The 22,518-nt window shown below is 38.1% G+C and overlaps 1 long non-coding RNA gene across 1 annotated transcript; it reads left to right on the top strand.

The window, feature by feature from the left end:
* Window positions 1-236: 236 nt before the first annotated feature.
* Window positions 237-17,770, top strand: LOC118989972 (uncharacterized). The gene is made up of 3 exons (XR_005067142.1): window positions 237-316; window positions 670-772; window positions 17,711-17,770. It is a non-coding gene; the product is annotated as an uncharacterized LOC118989972 (long non-coding RNA).
* Window positions 17,771-22,518: the final 4,748 nt, after the last annotated feature.

Genomic DNA, 22,518 nt, shown 5'->3' with positions numbered 1-22,518 from the left:
TTAAAAATTACATGTCTATTGTAGTTAAAATTATTCAAAGTGAATGACTTTTTGAATTATAACTCGAATGATACTTGAATAGTATTAGTGGTTGGTTTTCCAGATGGTTAGCCTGCTCTACCAGAAAACTCATTCCAAATAATTTTTTGAAGACTGTCTACCACTGTTTTTTAATGTACTGCAGAATGGTCTTGATAAATTTGATTGGCAAAAAAAAATTATTTTCTCTGTTCCAAATTGCTGGGCTATGCCTTGTATGACTAAGACCTCTTACCAAGATTACCTTTGCTTTGACACTTGAGGATAGTCAGACCATGTGAGTATAGAATATGGACAGGCAGATTGCAGTGAATCCTAATTGGTTAGATCAGCTAAGTAAAAAAACATAAATTGTGACAGATAATAAGACCAAAGGAAATCATACCTATTTTCTCTGTGATACAAATTCTAGATGAGGTAGCAAACTCATCTCTTTTCCCCATTAATTTAATATTACACTAGGGGCTATAAAATCAACACTGAAATTTTTGTGTCAACTCATTTATCAAGGTATTTATGGCAGCCAATTATAAGAAGTGTAATTGAAAGCACGTTTTTATTTTTGGTTTTATTTTTGTACTTCTAAAAGAACAAAAACCTCTGAACTTTTTATGTGGCACTATTTTGCAGAAAAACACTGCTAAGGAGCGCTAAAGCGGCGATGAAACAGCCCAACAGGAAAAGGAAGTTCAGTGTGGATTCCAAAGACCATCAGAATCAGGATGGGTGCTTGGTAAGATGTCAGTGCCTGATCCCTTCCTTGTAGTTTGTGCTCAGGGTGGTAATTCACACGGTAATTGGATAGTTATTGTAACTACAGTGGAGGTGTTTCATCAGTCAGTCAAAACTGATTCATTCTGGTTGAGTTTTATGTATAGTTGAGTTTTATGTATGTATTCTATGCCACTGCATAGAATATAAGTATTATAGTCCAGTGTATTTTAAAAGTGAAAGACGTTTTGTTTTAGAAAGATGAAAGTAATTGATCATTGTCAAGTAAGGGAAAGAGACTGTGAACTACAGAGGGTTGTGTTTATCAGGGTTCTCCAGGGAAACGGACTAGTAGGAGGAGTTGGCAGTCCTGTCGCATTTGCTGTTCACAGTTTCTGCTCCTACTTGATACTGATGAGTTATACGTATGTGTATTCGTTTATACATATTTATGGAGAAGGGGAGAGAGATTGAGATTTCTTCTTGTTTCCAAGAATTGACTCAGGAAATGGTGGGGGCTGGCAAGTCTGAAATCTACAGGGCAGGTAGGCAGGGTGGAGACCCAGAAAAGAGCTGATGTTGCCATCTTCACTCCAGAGGCAGTCTGGAGGCAGAGTTCCATCTCCCTCAGGTGAAATCAGCCTTTTATCTCATAAGGCCTTTACCTGATTGGATGAGGCCTATGCACATTATGGAGGGTAACCTGCTTTACTCAGTCTAGTGTTTAAGTGTTAATCGTATCTAAAAAACACTTAACAGGGGCATCTTGACAGCTAGAGGCATGTGCATCATGCCTTTAGTTAGCTGTACTGTTTCCTTGTGACAGCTTTTTGTATTCCTACGTATTTCAAGGTGGGCAGAAGTGAGCAGGAGAACTCGGTGGTGACTGTGTTCAGATTAGCGGGCCATTAGAGCCTTCTCATTGTGTCATGGGCTCTCATTATTCATTTGGGCGTGGGTGTGGGGGACTTCATGTGGATCTTGGTTATGCATTCATACATTGCAGTTGATGAAGTGATACAGTGTTATAAATTCTTTGGTTCAATGTCAGGTTAGGTGTGGTTTGTTGAACTCCACACATTAAATGAGACATGTCAAGTGATGATATGATCTATGGTTTTAATATAGGTCTCTATCAAGCTATAGAGCTGTTTTTCTCCCCACCCGCCTCAAGATCAGCCTCACTAGGAGGTGGGGTGGGTAATGTGGGGCTGAGGCCCAGTTCCCTGTGGGGTCCAGATTGGCTTAATCTCCTAGACCAGTTCCATGAGAGTTTAGTGCTCTAAATATATCCTGGAGAGCTCACTCTCTAAGAGGTTGCTTGGACCAGACGTGGGGAGGCCTACACCTGTCTCAGGTTTGTGAGGGTGCCATTCTTTTCAGTACTTTTGGTTTTCTGTGTTGTGCCCTGTGAAGAGACAGTATTTGACCTATTCTGAGTTATTTTTAGATAGTTAATTCTCCAGCAGTGGTCTTCAGAGCAGCAGCATCAGCATCACCTGGGGGTTGTTAGAAATGCAAATCCTTGGGCCTCACTCCAGACTGGGTGAATCAGATACTCTGGGGGTGGAGTTCACCAAGCCCTCCAGGTGATTCTGGTACATGTTCTCCTTTGAGAACACTGTCCTAGGGAAATAGGTAGACACATCTCATCTACTAATTGTGCTGTAGTTATAAGTGATCATGGCCATTGCATATTTATTTTTTAGTTTAATATTTGAGACTACTTCTTTTTTCAACATATTTTCATCTTTTTCTTAGTATTATTTCTCTTTAAATTATTACTGCCTTTTCACAACATTTCAGTTATTTTACCTTACAGCATGGATATTTAACCTGCTGTATCTTTTGTATTGGCACAAATCCAAATTTTCTCTTACAACCCAACTTAGTTTCTGACTCAGTGCTGATGCTTTTATCATTATTTCTATCCCACCTGGGATTTTCTGTTGTTGAACTCCAGAACTGCTCAGCACTTACTCAGGCACTGTTTCAGCATGTTGCCTTGCATAGCTGGATTTCTAAAACTATCTATTGAATGATATTCTCAGTGTTAATGATGTCTTCATGCAAATGGGCTTCTTTGATCAATACTAAGAAAATGACTTAAAGGACCGTATTACTAATTTGAGTTTTGAGATCTTTGGAATATATAATTATTCTAAAGGATGTCCACATGAGATAATTGAAAAGATGTAACCCTGGCTGGCGTGGCTTGGGGATTGAGCACCAGCCTGAGAACCAAATGGTTGCAGCTTCGATTCCCAGGGCACATGCCTGGGTTTCGGGCCAGGTCCCCAGTATGGAGCATGTGAGAGGCAACCATACATTGATATTTCTCTCCCACTTTCTCCCTCTCTAAAAAATAAATAAATGAAATCTTTAAAAAAATGTACATTTAGAATGAATTGTGCATTATTGATTATTGCACTGCCAGTTTGAGGCTCATTGCCAGCTACAGTGTTCTTTTTCATTAAATTTAATAGTTTAATACAATAAGATTCACTTCTGTGGCTGCATGCACTGGAGAGAAAGGGGTTCAGTCCTGCTTGAGTTCAATCACCGTACTCATGTTTGAGTTTTGATTGAAATGTCAGTAGCATCCTGTACTTTCTGTGTTACCCTTGTGATTTTATAAGTGACATTTTCAGTCAACCAAGTAAAATAGCATGGCAGATTAAATAAAACATCAATCTAAGTACAGTTGGATGCATTCTAAACATCTGGTTTTGAAACAGTAATTTAATATCTTGGATATCAAATAATTTTTACATGCTGATCTTAATGTGTGTCAATGATGTCTTCCTAGACTAATATTTTCTATTTCTTAATAGAATTTCAAAAATATTTATATCTTTCAAAATAGAGACACATAGTTAAAAATTCAACTAGTACAGACAGGTATTAAGATAAGAATGTGAATTCTTTGTACCTACTAACACGCATGCTAACCTCCAAATCTTTTCCTAAAGGTGTGACTACTGTTTCTATTTTCTTTTGTATCTATATAGGAATCAAAAACAACAACAAAAAAGCCAAAAAACCCCTATGCCCTTTAGGCACATACTTACACATGTATCATACATACATGCATAGATGTGTCCAAGTAGGTTCACATTCTATTTCTTGTTCTGCGTCTTGCTTTTTTGCACTCAAGCCTGTGTATCTTGGAGATTAAGATCTTGTCATTGTTTTCAGTGGTGCCCAGTATTTCCTTCTGTGAATGTATCTTATTTTAAAAATGTCCTACTGTAAACATTTAGGTGATTTTTATTTTTGTTGTTATACACAATATTATAACCAATGTTCTTTCATATATCTTGGCATGCTTTTGTAGTTGGTTAATAGATAAAATTTTACCAGTAGAATTTTCCCAAAGAATATGTGCATTTAAATTTTTGATAAGCCTTTTATATCCTCCTCTAAATAAATCATCCCAACTTATACTTTCTATGACAGCATCTATGAGAGCGCCTCTTTAACCTTAAAATTTGTAACATCTTTGTTTTCTAAAACCTACTGAGTGGATGAACTTCCACTTACCACACTGGTCTTTATGGCACTGCTGTAGTCTCAAAGTCAAGTGCTTCCCTGCCCTGTTAGACTTCTTAACGTACACTTTCTCCCAACATCCAAAACAAAAGCAAGTGTTATTTTTGGTGCCCTTTGCCTGCCTTTTCCACCCACCACCTTTAGAATTGACTGGGATATGATAAGAAGGAAACTAAGCTTTCTGGTTTTTTTTTTTCCCAAGGTGATTTCATAGATGTTTGTTGTGTACATGGGTGCTCTGGGCATAAAAAAGTATATGTAGGCTATAAAATTGCAAATTTCTTAAAATGCAACTTTCTCAAATATGAAGTTTTATTTGTCTCTACAAGTATAGAGTATGTGGTCTCTAACCGTGTATATAAATATCTGATAGTGGAAAAACGTTAGCAGCCATTCTTCCTCTCCCTCTGAATGCCTCAACATCTATGAATCTATATGTAACTGGTGGATTATGAGCTTTGATAAATGGAGATACAAGGCATTGTCTAATGTCTAAAGGGCTTAGTATTGCTGAATGAAAGAGCAGTAACTTATCTACTGTAGTGCAGTACAACTAAGTACTTAAGCATATTAGTGCTCTAAGGCACAGTCAACCTCCAGAAAAAGGTGGGATCATTCAGGGCTTGTGTCTGACCTTGAAGGATAAAAAGTAAGATGTACATGTTTAATGCTTTTATTTACTTAATAAGTAAAATATTTATTTATGCATATTTAATTCTATTGTAACACATGGCTCTTAAATCTAACCTGGCAAAATTGTACATGCGAGAATACAACTTATTTGCATTTTAACATCCAGGTGCTCTCTCTAGGCAACTAAACTTGAGAGGTAAGAAAGTTGAAGGGTATAGCAGGGATCATCTGGGCCAAGGAGCAGCAAGAGCAAAGATATAGGGTTGAAAGCAAATATGACATATGTGGTATATGATGAGATTATAATGACTTGAGCAGATGTTGCTCTTGGCAGTTCTGTAAAATGAGTGTTGGGCTGTGGGGGGTCAGAGTATTTGCATTTTAGTTTTTGGCTCTGGTGATCATTAGTTCTCTGACCAAGGACAAGTCCTTCACCAAATTGGGAGCTCAGCTTCTTTGTTTGTAGAACAAGACTCTTAGATTAGAAGATCTTTAAGGGTCTTTCCATTTCAATAACTCTGAGCTATGGTACACATGAGGTAGTAAGATGACTAGGGTGGATCTGGGTGGTCGAGCTTAGAGGGTCTTGAAGGCAGAGCAGATGAAGTTATACTTGATATTGTAGCAGCTGTACTTGATAAGGCTGACAAAGCAGGCCATGGTTGCCTTCAACTTGGGCATAGTGTAATGAAATCTATTTTGTAGTATTCTTAAATAGATACTGATAAATTGTTTAGGGTGGAATTATTTTAGTTTTTCTTTTTAGTCTCTTATTTTCAGTAGTTCTAATTTTTTAAATCATTTTGTTGCCCTATACATGGCTAATAATAGTTTGCATCAGTCAATGAAATTCATTTATATGTGGAGGACTCATAGAAAGTTGTTAATAAGGCTATTTTAGATATTCTCCCCCCCCTTTTTTAAAGTCTTAGGAAATATCATTTTAAAATACACCTGGGATTTTAATTTTATTTTATTCAAGTATGGTGAGGCTAACAGATCAAGAACAACTGCCATTGAAAAGAGTTTGTAGCTCACGTTTCCCAAGAGGAGGGGGCAATCACACCATGGAGGACCATTTGGGGAGGGACCAGAGTTGGTCAGGAGGCAGAAGGAATGAAGGGAAAATGTAGGCAAAAAGCCTTTATCTTGTTATTTATTTATTATTTGTTTNCCCCCCCTTTTAAAGTCTTAGGAAATATCATTTTAAAATACACCTGGGATTTTTATTTTATTTTATTCAGGTATGGTGAGGCTAACAGATCAAGAACAACTGCCATTGAAAAGAGTTTGTAGCTCACGTTTCCCAAGAGGAGGGGGCAATCACACCATGGAGGACCATTTGGGGAGGGACCAGAGTTGGTCAGGAGGCAGAAGGAATGAAGGGAAAATGTAGGCAAAAAGCCTTTATCTTGTTATTTATTTATTATTTTTTTTTAAATTTTTATTTTTTAAAGTGTTTTTTATTGGTTACTACAGTTTTCCCAATTTTCCCCCCTTTATTCCCCTCCACCCTTGTATCCCCCAACCCTCCACCATGAACTAAGGTTTTCCCCCACTTAGTTGTTGTCTATGGGTTGTACATGAAAATTCTTTGAGTTCTCTGTTCCCTATACCATTTTTTATTTCTCCTTATTTTATGTCTACTAATTATGCTTCTTCTTCTCTCTACCTTTCCCCCCATTTCTCCCTTCTGCTTCCCCAGTGAAATCCCTGCATGTGATCTCCATTTCTCTGATTCTGTCCCTGTTCTAATTGTTTGCTTGGTTTTTGTTTTCATTGTTTTTCTTTCTTTCTTAGGTTCATTTGTTGATAGTTGTGAGTTTGTTGTCATTTTTATTGTTCATATTTTTGATCTTCTTTTTCTTAGATAAGTCCCTTTCACATTTCATATAATAATGGCTTGGTGATGATGAATTCTTTTAACTTGACCATATGTAGGAAACACTTTATCTGCCTTTCCATTCTAAATGAAAGCTTTGTAGAACAGAGTAATCTTGGATGTAGGTCCTTGCTTTTCATGACTTCAGATACTTCTTTGCAATCCCTTCTTGCCTGTAAGGTTTCTTTTGAGAAATCAGCAGATAGTCTAATGGGAATTCCTTTGTAGGTAACTTTCTCCTTTCCTCTTACTGCTTTTAAGATTCTCCCTTTGTCTTTAATCTTGGGTAACTTAATGATGATGTGCCTTGGTGTGTTCCTCTTTGGGTCCAACTTCTTTGGGACTCTCTAGGCTTCCTGAACTTCCTGGAAGTCTGTTTCATTTGCCAGATTGGGGAAGTTTTTCTTCATTATTTGTTCAAATTAGTTTTCAATTTCTTGCTGTTGTTTTTCTCCTGGCACCCCTATAATTCAGATATTGGTACATTTCAGGTTGTCTCAGATGTTTGTAAGACTCTCTTTTTTGAATTCCTGTTTCTTCATTCTGTTCCTGTTGGGTGTTTATTTTTCTCTTTTGTTCCAAATTGTTGCTTTGGATCCTGGTTTCCTTTCTGTAACTGTTGGTTCCCTGAATATTTAGCTTTATTTCATTTTGGGTATCTTTCATTTATTCTTTCATTTTTTGACTAAGCTGAGTCAGTTCTGTGAACATTTTGATTACCAGGGCTTTAAATTCTCTAACAGATAGTTTGGTTATCTCCTCATCCCTTAGCTCTTTCTGAAGTTTGCTATATTCTTTTATTTAGGCCGTATTTCTTTGCTCAGGACACCTGTTAAGTTATAAGGGGGTGGAGCTTTAGGTATTCACCTGGGCTGGGCCACCCTCCTTGCTGCTCTGTGGCACTGCCTGTGGGGGAGGGGCCAGAGAGGGAACAAAACCTACTGGGCTCTAGCCCTCTTTCCATGGAACTCTCATGTGAGACTGTGAGTTTCTCCCACTGTGGCAACCGTGGTCCACAGTGAACTCTGAGTCTCAGTTGTGCCCTCAGCCAGCCCCCCCCCCCATGTTGTTAGCTGCCTCACTGAGGTTTTTCTGAGCAGGTCTCATTCACCTGGTCTGGTGTGTCATCGTGGGATCTTACCAGTCTGTTTTTTCTATTTGACTGTTTCTTTAATTACTGGGTTGTCAAGAGTTCCATGCAGTTTGATTTTCTGGCACTTCTAGTTGTTTAGTGGTTCTAGATTGGCTGTTAACCTCCTTTTGGTTGTGCAAGGAAGTGAAGGGTTTCTGCCTATGCCTCAATCTTGGCTGGAACTGTTTATTGTGTTTTTTAAAGGGAGTGAAGAGTGGGCAAAACAGGTAAGTAAGCCAAACAGGTGCAGGATGGTCTGGGTTGGATAGTTTCCTTGGCCTTTAGCTATAGGGGCCATCCCTGCTTGTCTAATACCTGGCTGATTTAGGGCAGGAGGGTAGCGTCCCAGACTGCCAGAGCCCGACAAAAAGAGTCCAGTGGGATATGAACAGGACTGGTTGATTGGCATATGAAAGACCTGCAGTGTCAGCAAGTTGTTTGCTATCTCTAGGAATTAGCTCTCTCTGAGAGAAACAATCCCTCCTCTGTCCAAAAGCCCGCCCCCCCCCCAATGTCAGAGCATCATAAAATATAGAAAACTTTTAAAAATACATGATTAATACAAATACTATAAAGATATTTCATTTAGAGACTAGCTGTGTTAATGAGTGTTTGAACGCAATGAGAGCATTTCCTTCTCTCTGTCTGAATCTGAATTCCAGTAAGGCGATGGAAAGTAATCAGTTCCTGAATTTTCATCTGAAAGGTTAATTTCATTTTTCTTCAGTTTATATCCCACATTGGATCACACCGAAAGAAAATTTGAAAAGTGGGCTTGAAACAGCAGGTGAAATTTACATAGTAGCTTATTACTGGAGTTACTAAAGAGGATTTCAGTGTTTTCTGTAGTTCATGAAACCAGCAGATTTCACCCTCTGTTCTTGTGGAAGAGGAATAGCAGGTGCCCCACAGTCTCACTGCCCCAGGGACTCCGCCTGACCGTGCAGGAGAGGGGGCGCTCTCCAACAGGTCCAAGGCAACGACCTCAAAGTGCCCAGCACAAATCAGTGGTGAAAATCAGTGTTTTGCTTCCCTAACTGGAATTCACAGTCAGGGAAATGTAGATACTGATTAATTATAATACATCACTGTAACTTGTAGTAAAGTATATGATGCCTCCAGGGCCATTTAGTGGTTTTTCCCATCTCATAATCCTCTCTTCTGAAATGATGGATTTAAAATTGACAGATGGAAAGGCACCATTGCATAGACTTGTTTTCTGTTCCTCAAATCATTCTCTCCTGTTCGTTAGAGCACCGTTTCCCCCCCTAAAACTTATGTTTCATTTTGAGAATTAAAGTTCAAAACCTGAGAAATAATAATGGTTTTTTTTTCAATTCATATGATTTCCTTACATGTTCTGTCTGTGAGGATTGGGTATACTGCTCATTTTTTCTTTTGGTTTTTAAAAATGAATTATCTATTTGTTAGTAGCAGTGTTGATTTATTACATTTATGAAATGAATAATTAACTCAGACAGAAGCAAAATGTATTAAAGGCTAGGAGCTTTGGAGAACATTTAGTCTAATCCCTTTGTTTTCCAGGTAAGAAAAGTCAGGTCCAGAGAGCACGTGTCATTTACTCATCAGATCTAGAGAGAACAGCACTTTATGGGTGCGGTTGGGATTCGGCCTTAGGTTACCCTACTCCAAATTCAGCATTTTTTCCTGCACTACTGTATGATATTAAATTCTTTTTATTTGCAAAATTGTTCAAAAATTAGGTCAGTATATAATAAAGGAAATGCAAATTTATTTTGAAATATAAAATTATGATCTTTGATGTGTCTATCTATAACCTTGATACATCTAAAAAGCATATGGACATAAAGAAGTTGGGTAATTTAACTCTGAAGTGAGAGCTAATTTATTTTTTTGAGGAATGTGTTTCTTCTATCAAGGCAGAATTTCAATAGCAAATAGAGAAGTGTTAACCAAACACCCTAGTCCACTAACTGAATGACAGCATATTATATATTTCTTTTTATATTTGAATGATACAGTGATTATAAAAATGCTTTGGTAGCTGTTGTGCTCACATAATCAACTCTTGAATACTATTTTTTGTTACCATTTCAGTTTTTTGCAGTTGAACCTTTATGAGAACAAACTTGCGTTGTTTGAATTATGTAAATTTCCCATGTATTGAATGTGGTAAAGAGCTATCATAGAAAATTAGATCTTATTCAGTTCATCATTTTGCATGCAGTAAAAGAGAGGTGGATAGGACTGGGTTATTGCTTTCCCAACCAAATCCCCCCCCCCCTCCCGTAATGACAGCCGCTCAGCTCATTGTGTGGCCCACACACCTTCAGCAGAACCATCACCTGGGGGCTTGTTGGAAACTCTTAATCTCAGGTCCCACGCCAGACCTCTGGAGTCAAGATCTGCCTTTGAGTAAGATTCTCAGGTGGTCATATGCATGCTAAAGTTTGAGAAGCACAGGGTTATAGTATATTTTACCAGGATGCAGCCTTATTAATTGCACAAAGATATCTGTGATAACTTTGAATGTGAAATCTGCCAGGCAGAACATACTGTTCTTGAACTTTGCATTCATGCCTTCATTCAGCAGACGTGTGTTGAGCTAGACTAGGCGTTAGGCTGTGTTTTGAGGATAAAAGGTTAAGACACTGTCTACCTTCAGTAAGCTCTTCAAAGCAGGCAAGACCAGTAAAACACATATTGGTAGTGCAATGTGATAAGCCCAATAATAGAGATTTGTGTAGAATATTTCCAGGCTTCAGTAGGTTACTCAACTTAGTGTGGGAGGAGGAAGTAGGATTAAAGAAAGTTTTCTGAGCTGACTCCTAAAGGAAAAATAGGTATGTATTAGTTTTGTATTGCCACATAACAAATGACTACAAACTTATCGACTTCAAACACTCATTTATTATTATCTCACATTTTCTGTAGGTCAGACGTCCAGGTATGGCTTAAATGGATTCTCTGCTCCAAGTCTCAAAGGGTAAAATCAAAGTATTGGCTTGGCCGAGTTACTCTTGGACCTCAGTGGCCTCCTCCAAGCTCATGTAGTTGTTGGCAGAATCCTTGTCCTCGCAATTGTAGGACTGCTTTCTTGCTGGCTGTCAAGCCAGGGCCTCTCTTGGCTCCAAGAGGCCCTGTAGCTCCTCTCCAGGTGGCCCTCTCACAACATAGCAGCCTACTTTTTCAAGGCCAGCAGGAGATCCTTTTATTCCAGTCAGCTGAGGTGGAGTCACATATGGTAATGCAACTGCGGGAGTGACTGTGCCACTGCCTTTGCTGTGTTCTGAGGTCTAGAAGCACGCGTCACATTTCACTCCCACTTTGGGGAGGAGATTCTACAAGGACATGGTGGGGGTCATCTGAGAACCCTGTCCACCAAAAAGGGTTTAAGCTGGTGGTGAAGAAAGTGTGGGTGAAAGAAGCTGTGGAGTGAGTTCAGGGGACTTTGTTGTGGGTAAGAAGAGGCTTTGAGCTTGTAAAACGATGAATTCATTTTGTAAGTATTTAGTTGCAGGAGCTTGTAGGGCATCCAGATGAAGCTTAACCGGGGGACTCTGGATCTGCACATTTGAGACTTGATGGAGGGAGTTACAGATCCACTGGTGGTCGTGTTTGTGAAACTGATAGTGGACTGGAAGGTGTGGAGGGGGTGACTGACCCCAACAGTAGGTGAGATGGAGCCTCAGAAGAGCAGCCTTGATGGTTTGCTCAGGGAGAGGGGCTGAGGCAGGCAGGCAAAGAGGAGCCCAGAGCAGTGTGGGGAGAGCAGGAAGTGCAGTGTTATCACAGTCTGGGGGTGAGACTGTGGTAAGGAGCAGGGAACAGCAGAGTAAACTCAGTCTTCCCGTTGTCCTCAATCACCCGTTCAGCAGATGGTGAACTGTCAAATGATGGCTAGCTAGTCAGTGCACAGACATCAGGAATTGTATTTGTTGATATTTACCCTTAAAACCCAGCATAGTTCTCATCCTATAAATATGTTTAATAAGTAAAAAATAGATAATTTTTTCAGTTCAGGTTTTAAGATCTTGACTTTTCTCTCTGAATTCTTATTTCATCAGAGATTTTGTTCATTTGAGATGTGTTTCTTCAGGCAGTAAACACATAGGCAGGCTAACTTAATATTAAATACAGGATATGTCTTAGCAGTTTGAAACCTGGCAATATAACAGCAATAGCTACCATGTGTCTGCCGTGTGTCATGTGCTGTAGCAAGGCTTTACCTGTGGATCTCTAATTCTTCAAATGATCCAGTAACCAAGTTATGGTTCTCTCCAAGACACAGATTAGGAAACTGAGGCTCACAGAGAAGAAAAGGTGGTGGTACTCGAACAGAACTAGACAAGTGGAGAGCTAAGCCAGGAGGAGGAGGAGGTGCTCACGGAGTTTAACGTGTAATACACTCACCCTGTATTACAGGGCAGGTGGGCAGGAGAACTGTTCAGTAAGTGGTCTTGGGACAACTGAGTGCTTACCTGGGCAGGAATCTTGTGACTTTACCTCACATCATGTCCTAGTACAAATTCAGATTTATCAAAGATTTAAATGTACAAAATAGACTATAGGTATAACAGATAAACAAAAGAGAAGGTTTATAATTTGGGAATTGAGAAAAATTTTCTGTTACTTAAATCTAGAAGCCATAAAGGGAAACTGTTATACCATCGTTTCTTCTGGTCCACAGGCTGGCTCTCAACCCACGGAGCCACACAGCCAGGGCAGTAGTTCCATTTCTTAAAGGAAAGAAACAACAGAAATCTCTGCATACTAAACACTGCCATAAGAACAGGGGAATGATAAACTGGAAAAAATAAACAATGCATCTCATACTGTAGAGAAAGGGATAATCTTTCTGATTAATTAAGAGCAAAAGATGAATAATCATTCCAACAGAAAAATGGACCAAACACGTAAAGAGCTATTTCATGGAAAAGGAAATACAAATGGCTTATAAATATACAAAGTAATAGTCAACTTCCTCATAGTGGAACAAGTATAAATTAGAAGTAGAGTGAGATATCATATTTCACTTGCCATCTTGTCAAAATTCTAAAAATTTGATAACACACCCTTTCCTCTCGGCATTGGGAAACCAGGCCTTGATCTGAGCTTAGGGGACTGTTCGGTGGAGCAGCTCCCTACAGCCCAACTCGGTGGTGCTTCTCAGCAGGAAAATGCAAGTCGCTGCTTCTGAGAAGTTATTCCGTAGATATCCTTGTACACATGCCAAGGATGTATGTGCTGATTTTTCACTGCAGCCTTATACGATTGGAAAAAAGATAAGGAAAAAGCCTAAACATTCATGAATATGGAGCCAGCTAAACAAATCATGCAATATCCAGTCAGGGTAAAGCATTAGTAGTAGCTATGGAAAAAGAAGAGTGTTCATTTTAACATGATAATGATCTCCAAGGAGGCTGTTAACTGAAGAAAGAAGTAGAGAACAATATTATGATATGATACCTCTTGTGCACAAGAACAAGAAAATAAAAATACATATTTATATTTCTTTGTATATTTATAAAGAAAATTTTGCAAGGATATATTAGAATCTAATAATGGTGATTAGTGGGTGGAGGTATTATGAGCTGGCCAGGTGGGGGAGGACAGGTAGGAAAGTTTTCACTATTATTTGTTTCTGCGTACAGGTGTGCACTTTTACTTCGAACCACATAAACTCAAAAACTAAAATAAATTATATATACGGAAAGATAGCAAGCTGAGGCATCTCAATGAATCTGTCATACTCAGTTAGATGTGGCTTTGTGGGCAAATGGCAACCTGATGCAGTCATTTTCAAACTTGTTGGTTTGCTTTACCCATCAACAAAGAAACTTTGTTATTTTTATCTTGATATATGTGGCTTATTTGTTTATGTAAAAATTAAATGTTTTACTTAGTACATTAAAACTATGGACTAAAAAATAAACTCAAAAAGTATAATGTAAAAATGAAATTAATATTATATATTTTATTAGTTAAAGATGAGTTTGCCCTCACCAAAATATTAATAGGTATGATTCTTTTCTGAAAGCCTGATTCAAAGCTTTTCATTACCATTATCTGAAGTCATTTTTCTTAGGTTTGGTTTTAATGAATGTCATAGCTAAGATAACTGACCATCTTGGCTTTTCTAGAATTGAGGGGTTGCTCAATTCCAGGTATGGGACTTCAGTGCTGTGACCAGGTCATTCCTAAAAAATGATAGTCAGTCACCCTAGTCATAGCTTAAAAAGACCTGTCACAAAGACATAAAGAAATAAGCTGAGGAGATGGTTGTTGGACACAATTATTAAATCACGATGGTCATTTTTTAATGTTATCCATCAATAATGTGAAGGGTTTTGTATATTTCAGCCACTGAATTTTCACCTTCTCTGATGACAGTCAGTTTTCCTGGGAACTAATCAAAAGTATTGCATATTTGTATTTCCTTTTCTTCCCTTGAAATATATTTTGTTGATTATGCTACTACAGTTGTCCCATTTCCCCCTTTTATTCCCCTCTACTTTGCACACCCCCTCCCGCTCCCACTCCCTTCCTTAGTTCATGTCCATGGGTCATACATGTAAGTTCTTTGGCTTCTACATTTCCAATACTATTCCTAACTTCCCCCTGTCTATTTTGTACCTCCCATTTATGCCACTTATTCCCCCATTCTCCACTCCCCTTCCCCACTGGAGCCGTCCATGTGATCACCATTTCTGTGATTCTGTTCTTGTTCTAGATGTTTGCTTAGTTCGTTTCTGTTTTTGTTTTTCTTTTAGGTTCGGTTGTGATAGTTGTGAGTTTGTTGTCATTTTATTATTCATATTTTTGATCTGCTTTTTCTTAAGTAAGTCTCTTTTACATTTCATATAATAAGGGCTTGGTGATGATGAACTCCTTGAACTTGACCTTATCTGAGAAGCACTCTATCTGCCCTTCCATTCTAAGTGATAGCTTTGCTGGATAGAATAATCTTGGATGTAGGTCCTTGCCTTTCATGACTTGGAATACTTCTTTCCAGCCCCTTCTTGCCTACAACATTTCTTTTGAGAAATCAGCTGATAGTCTTATGGGTACTTCTTTGTAGGTAATTCTTTCCTTTCCTCTTGCTGCTTTTAAGATTCTCTCCTTACCTTTAATCTTGGCTATTATGTGTCTTGGTGTGTTCCTCTTTGGGTCCAACTTCTTCGGGACTCTGAGCTTCCTGGCCTTCCTAGATGTCTATTTCCTTTGCCAGAGTGTGGAAGTTTTCTTCATTATTTGTTCAGATAAGTTTTTAATTTCTTGCTCTTTCTCTTCTCCTTCTGGCTCCCCTATGCTTTGGATGTTGGAATGTTTAAAGTTGTCCCAGAGGTTCCTAAACCTCTCCTCATTTTTTGACTTCTTGTTTCTTCATTCTGTTTTGCTTGAATGTTTATTTCTTCCTTCTTCTCTGAACCATTGATTTGAGTCCCCATTTCCTTCCTGTCACTGTCGGTTCTTTGTACATTTTCCATCCTGCCACTTAGCGTAGCCTTTACTTTTTTCTCTGCTTTGTGACCATGCTCAACCAGTGCTGTGAGCATCCTGATTACCAGTGATTTGAACTGTGCATCTGGTAGGTTGGGTATTTCTTCATTGCTTAGTTGTATTTTTTCCTGGAGCTTTGAGCTGTTCTTTCTTGTGGGCCATTGCTTTTGTCTTGGTGCACCTGTTATTTACCAAGGGGCTGAGGCTTAGGTGTTCACTAGGGTGGGGCAACCCACTTGACTGCGTTGTGACGCTGTATGTGGGGGAGGGGTCCAGGAGGGAACAGTGCTGCTTGTTCAGCTCTCAGCTGGCTTTCAGTCACTTCCCCCACTACTCACAAGCAAATTGGGCTCTTCTGGTGCTGATTTCTGGGTGGGTGGGCTTCTTTGTGTTCTAGGACCCTGCTGGTCTCTCCAGCAAACTCTCCTGTGAGGCTGGGAGTTTCTCCTGCTGCCACCTCAATCCCCATGGGTGTTTTCAATCAGAGGTTTGAGGCTTTATTTGCCCAAGTTGGAACGCTGGGTTGTGCAGTCTGTTTCGTTCCCCAATTGTTGCTCCTGGTTTATCTGCATGCAAATGTGGGACCACCCTTTCCACAATTCTCAGCCTTGCCAGGTCCACCAGTTGCTGCCTGCCTGCCAACTGCAGCCTTGCCACAGGTCCTCTTTGCCCAGCTGCCTGTTTCTGCCCCTCCAACTGGTCTGGATGAATGTTTCTTTTTTAACTCCTTGGTTGTCAGACTTCCATACAGTTCAATTTTCTGGCAGTTCTAGTTGTGTTTTGTTTTTAAATTTGTTGTTGCCATCCTTTTTTTGGTTGTGAGAGGAGGCACAGTGTGTCTTCCTATGCCTCCACTTTGCCTGGAAGTCCCACATATTTATATTTCCAAAAGTGAGTTCAAAGCCGAGGAAACCTTTCATTGGGAAGATTTTTAAAATGCAAAACTGTTCCCCAATTTTTGAGGGTTTCGGTAAGTGAATTTTTGTAAGGGGCATATGTTGTTTATGGCCACAAAATTATGTAAATCAAACATCTGTCTGGATATACATTAATAAATGCTCTTCACTATTGTGAGTATCTTTCAGAATAGAAGTGATTCCCCTAGTGTTTGCTAAATGGTCAGCTTTCCTTCAAGATTACTGTGGGCGTGCGCCTGGTGAGCTGCTCGCTCCATGGAGAAAAGCTCTCCCATCTCCATGCTGGTTGCTTGTACTGTCCTTCACATTTGGTCTGTTTAGTTTCTTCCCAGGAATCTTTGAAGTCATTTGTCCATTCTGTGAGGGTCAGTGTGGCTAAAATTAGATCATGTTATCTTAACTGGACCTCATAATCTGTAATATGCCCTGGTACGCTGAAGGCAAAGGTAGGAAGACTTAACTCTGTGGTGGGATGTCATGGGACATGCTTCTTTTGTTAGTCTGTGTCTTGCATGACTGTCAGACCCAGGGATCCTGGTAGGAAAGTGCTCTTGTCCGTGTTAAATGCCAGTGAACTTGATCTTCTCTTGTATTTTAGCCAGCAAAGAATTAAGACAGCAACGAGTAATGGAGTTTTCCACTCCAAAACATGCCTGGTTATTTTCAAGAAACAAAAGACTCAGGAAAAGGCTTTGGACTCTCCTGCTAACTGCTCCCCAAAATGTAGGGTCTGCTCTGGGAAGTGTTTTATCATAGGTAACTATGATTTAATATGAACTGGTGTGACAGACAGGGAGGAATCTAGCAAGGCCCTTTTGGACAAAGTCCTCTGCATGTTCGTTGTTAGAGATGGGCCAGAAAGCATTTATTTACCGAACATTTACTGTTCTGTCTCCAACTGAATTGCCTTCCTGGCCTTTGAAGTCCCAAACTACTATGCCTCTACCCTTTTCTCCTTAGCCAGACGTGGTATATAAGCCTTAACTGCCCTGTCTGTCCTTGGGTCTTGTATTTTATGGAACCCTTGTATGTACATACATAGTAAGTTAGGTCATTTTCTCCTCTTACTCTGTCTCATATCAATTTGATTATTAGTTTGGCCAGAAGAACTTGGAGGGGTAGGAGGAAAATTATGTTTCTCCCACAACAGTAATAAAGGGTTCTTCCATGTCTGAATGGGTTGTGGTGTGTCCCTTCTGGGCTTGGCACGCCCACCTGCAGGACACTGGCTGCTGATCTGTTGTCCCCTTCATTACGGTGCTTTTCATGGCTTGGTTTCCTGCAAACAGGGACGTTAGTTTTCAGTGTTCGAAACAATTAACCAAAGATACTGTCTAAACCAGATTTTCTGTGTTCTAGGAGCAGAGCCCAGAAGAAGAAAAGCCCAGGGATGGTGCGGCCCCTTGGAGTCACGGTAATGACCACCACCCTTTATAGTTTAGTTCACAGTGAACAACTTTTAAATGAAGCTTTTATTAGATAGCTTTAGTTGTTTTAGTTTTATTAATTTAAGTCTGTAATATTTGTCAACAGTGTGCTACATACTCTTCTGTAGACTTTATCAGTGTCATCTAGATTTTTAAATTCTGCATGGGGCAAAAGAATGTTTAGAGTTGTGAGTACCCACAACACAGAGTTTATTCTTGTGTTATTATTTATTAACTACTGTATTATTTTCCACATGAACTGTAAATGTGCTTTTGCCCCACCCCTGTGTATACATCAAGAAAAAGCTTGAAGCTCATAAGAGCTTTAAGTAAAACAACTTTTGATTTGTAAACTTTCCCTCTGAACAAGAAAATAAGAAATCCTGTTTATTTTATTTATAATTCTTCGCTTAAGCTTTTCCCAGATTGGTTTACCGTTCTAATGATAGCATTTGTACTCTTTTATTGAAGTCATGTTTTAGGGGAGATTTTACATTTGCTCTATGATGAATACCCCTTATTATGGTTATTAATACAGTGTTTGGATGTTCAACTAATTCTCCAATGCTTTAAATTTAAATTAAAAAAATGCAGATGCTATTTCCCTGGAATATATGTTCCATATATTTTGTGATTATTGCTATACAAGCAGACAACTGTTACTAAACTTTTTGTAAAATGTAGTTGAATATCCAACATTTGTGCTGTTCTCCATGGGAAGAAAGCACAGAAATTTGATAATTTTTCTTTAATAATCTTTTAAAGTATCTTAAGTGTTTGTTGAGTAAAGTTTTCTTTTTTAATAATGGGTAAAACTAAAAATACCTTGAATAAAATGAGAAAAAACAATCTAGGTTTTTAAAGATCATTTTATATTGTTTAGCTCTGGGACACAATATTGAAAATTTGTATAGCCTTCTACCTAAGTGATTTTTAAAATAAAAATGTACTATAAAAATATGCTTGCTCTCACCCCAGTCTGATCATGTTCTTTGCTAAAACAAAATAGAATATGGTAATTTGATAATAATGTAACTTGATGTTCATCTCCATTGAAATATACTTCAGTTATGCAACTCTGGAATTCCAGGAACAAATTTGGACTGTACCTGACCCTAACAGCAGGTGTTTTTAAAACATTTATTTTCTCCTCAGAGAGAGGTTGTGATTTATTACATTGTTGTTTCTTTCCTGTAGCTATATATTCACAGTAATGTAAATTGTTTGAGATTCTCTGATTCCATGGTTGAAGCATTGATTCTACAAAAGGAAACGCCAGAGTTAGGCCAAACATTTAAGAATGCTTAGCTCTGGCTGGTGGCTCAGTTTGTTGGAGCGTCATCACGTACACCAGGAGGCCTCGGGTTTGGTTCTAGGTTGGGGCAGGCACTGGAGGCAACTGATTGATGGTTTTTCTCTCACATCCATGTATGTCTCTTTCTCTCTAAAATCAATAAACACATCTTTGGGTGAGGATTAAAAAAAGTTCAGTCTCTAAAACTAAGATTTTTCAGTCATTTAGTTTTTATAGTTTCATTATAGCCAACTACATGTTTATCTTAAATAGTTTTTAATGGAAAGTAACTTTTTGCTGCTGTTCTTCCATTGTCACACTTGTTTTATGGTTATGGTTCATTCTCAAAAGTTTTGCCCTGTGGTTTATTCTTCTCCAAATCTGATATTGTTGTCATTGCTGTTTCCCCAGCTGAGGAACATTAATAGCTCAGTGTTTAGAAGGATGAGGTTTAGTTTGTGTATAGAGATGTTACAAACTGTTAGTTGAAATGCAAATTGAAGTATTGGAGAGTCTTTTGAGGTAACTTATATTTTTACCACTTTTGGTGACTTAAGGGGAACTATTCCCTAAATTGCCTATTGTCCTAGTTGTGCTGGTATTAAAAGAGATATTTTTCTCTAGTTTCTGGAGGTAGTTTAATCTTTACTATAGGCTATTTGTAAGACAAAAGGGATTTTGTCATTTATCTTAGATCTTCAAAATAATTACAAAATAAAAATAAAAATTATGTACACATATGTCTATATGTGAACAGAAAATTATAATGAAAAAATACTCAGTTGTTGGTAGTGGTTTGATAAGAACCAGGGTATTTCTTTGGAAGTCATTACAAAATATTTTATTGAATGATCAGTCTGTGTCACTAACATTAACTCCTTTGTTGCAGACGATGAAGCCTTGAGAAGTCATTTGATTTATTTAGGGTAAAGTTTACTAGTTTGTGGGGAATCTGGGATTTGAGCCTGAATTTAGCCTATGAACTTTCTATTTTCATGTATACTTTCTACTTTAACATTCTCCTTTCATTGTAGCTATTAAGACAAAAGTAGAAAAAAAAAACGGAATTTTGCTGATAATAACTGCTGATAATTAAACTATTAATGGTGTCTAATATAGTCTCTGGTTCCTTGGGGCTGGCCCGAACTAGGCTTTTCTTGGTATAGTCATGCCCTGAGATTAATTCTTTTTGTTTTTTTTTTGAAGTCTCTGAACTTACTTGGTAATTAAAAATAATTAACAACTGTCATAGATACCCTTAAGAGAGAAGGTTTATCTCAGTAAGTATTAGTTGTTAATAATTATGTTTGTTTAAATTTGTGGAATTAGTGTTGTCAATCAGTAAGTAATTCCAGACCTCTACATTTGAAGTCTCCAAAATAAAAACAACTGATTATTTCAATTGGACAGGTGATGTGACTTTTCTACTTCTAAATTTTAAGGATTCTCTTTCACTAATGCTAATATTTGTTGGATTGAGTGTTAGGGCAATGAGGTCTCTATAAACATAAAAACAGTAGAAGAAATTATAAAGGACATTGAGATGTATACATATCCAAGTTAAACTCTATACAACAAAGAACATTGTAATTATAATAAACAAAATTAAAAAGGAAATAGCAAACAAACTAGCACATGTATGCCACAACTGCAACTGACAGAAGGTCTTTAATAGATAAAAGATAAAAAAAAATCAGATAGCCTAAGATCTCAGTGCAAAAATATGCAAAGGGCGTGAGCAGGTAATTCATGGAAGAGAAATAAAACTGACTAAAAATAAATATATTAAATATATTTAGCCTTACTAGTAAACAAAGATACTCAAATTTAAAAGTAATGATGAACAGTGTTTGACCTACCAAGTAACACCACTTTAACAAATGTCACTGCCCCTTGCTGATAGGCTGGGGAGGACTGGCTGTCGGCACACTGCCTCTGGGGGTGCAGGTCAGCTCTGCGGTTTTGGAGGTCAGGTTGATAGTATTTATCAGGAGTGGTAAATTAATATTGACTTTAACTCGGGAATTGCAAGTTTTGGAATTTCTCTTAATGAAATAAGCACGAGCATTCAGTCTGTGCATATGACACTCACGGTTCTAGTTATAAATGGGGAGAAGCTGGAAGTAATCAATGTCCAGCAAATTTGGAGTAAGTAAAACATGTGGTAAAACTGTGTGTAGACAGCTGTGTAGTCACTAAGTGCTTTTGAAGAACTTTTAAAAGGGAAAGCTTATGATTAATATCAAGGGAAAAAGAGAACCCAGGGGATTAGTCTCAGTGTTGGTTGAAAAAAATCACCTATCTATTAATAGAAAGAAAGATGTTAATTTTTATCTCTAAGTTGTGAGATAAAAAGTATATATTTATATTTTTCAAGTATTATTTTACAATTAGTATGTAATTGTATTATATAGTCAGACAAGTTTTTAAAAATAAATTTAGAAAGTTCTGAACATTAAAACTTCAGTTTGTGGAATGGAGGGTATTGTTGGAACATCTGCTTTTAGTATTTTTGTAAGTAAACTTCTATTTTGGAATAATTTTAGATTTAGAGAAAAGTTGCAAACATAGTGCAGAGATAGTTCTTTATCACCCGGTTTCTCCTATCATTAGTATCTTTTATGACAATGAGACATTTGTCAGAACTAAGAAAGTAACACTGATGCATCATTATTCACTAAATTGCCATCTTTAGTCAAATTTCACTAGTTTTTTTATTATTGCCCTTTTTCTGTACCAAGACAGCCCAGAATATTACTTTGCATTATCATTGCATTTATTTCTTTAACCATATAGTCTCTTATCTTGTTCTCTCCTGGCTAGAAATCACCAGTATCTTTCGTATTTCTTGACAGCTACAGTATTTCCTCACTTGCCATCTACTCATCCAGTCCTCACCAGCTGGCTTCTGCACTCAGCCATTCCCTGAAACTATTCTTGCTTAGCTCACTGGTGCTTTGCTGATGATTACTAGCATTTCGTTGATTGAAGGAAATAAGTGACCTCCCAAATCAATGGAAGAATACATGCACTTATTTTTCTTTTTTAAAAAATATTTTATTTATTTATTTTTTAGAGAGAGGAAAGGAAGGAGAAAGAGTGGGAGAGAAACATCAATGTGTGGTTGCCTTTCATGTGTCCCCCACTAGGGACCTGGCCTGCAACCCAGGCATGTGCCCTGACTAGGAATCAAACTGGCAACCCTTTGCTTCACAGGCCCATGCTCAATCCACTGAGCTACACCAGCCAGGGCACATGCACTTATTTTTCTTACTCTTTAATTTCACTTAGTCATTCAAACTGAACTCTTCTTTGTTCCCTATTGTTTAGTCCCTTACTCTGTAAGTCAATCAATCTAGAATCCTGGAGACATCCTTGATTTCTCTCTAATTTACCCCTGAACCTAGCCAAACAGTTGTCAGTTGTATACATCCTTCTTGATATCT

Source organism: Sturnira hondurensis, unplaced genomic scaffold, assembly GCF_014824575.4.
Source record: "Sturnira hondurensis isolate 20B ecotype Veracruz unplaced genomic scaffold, ASM1482457v3 Scaffold0006713, whole genome shotgun sequence".
Taxonomy (NCBI): domain Eukaryota; kingdom Metazoa; phylum Chordata; class Mammalia; order Chiroptera; family Phyllostomidae; genus Sturnira; species Sturnira hondurensis.
Note: the sequence above shows the minus strand (reverse complement) of the source record. Positions and strands in the feature narration are given on the sequence as shown.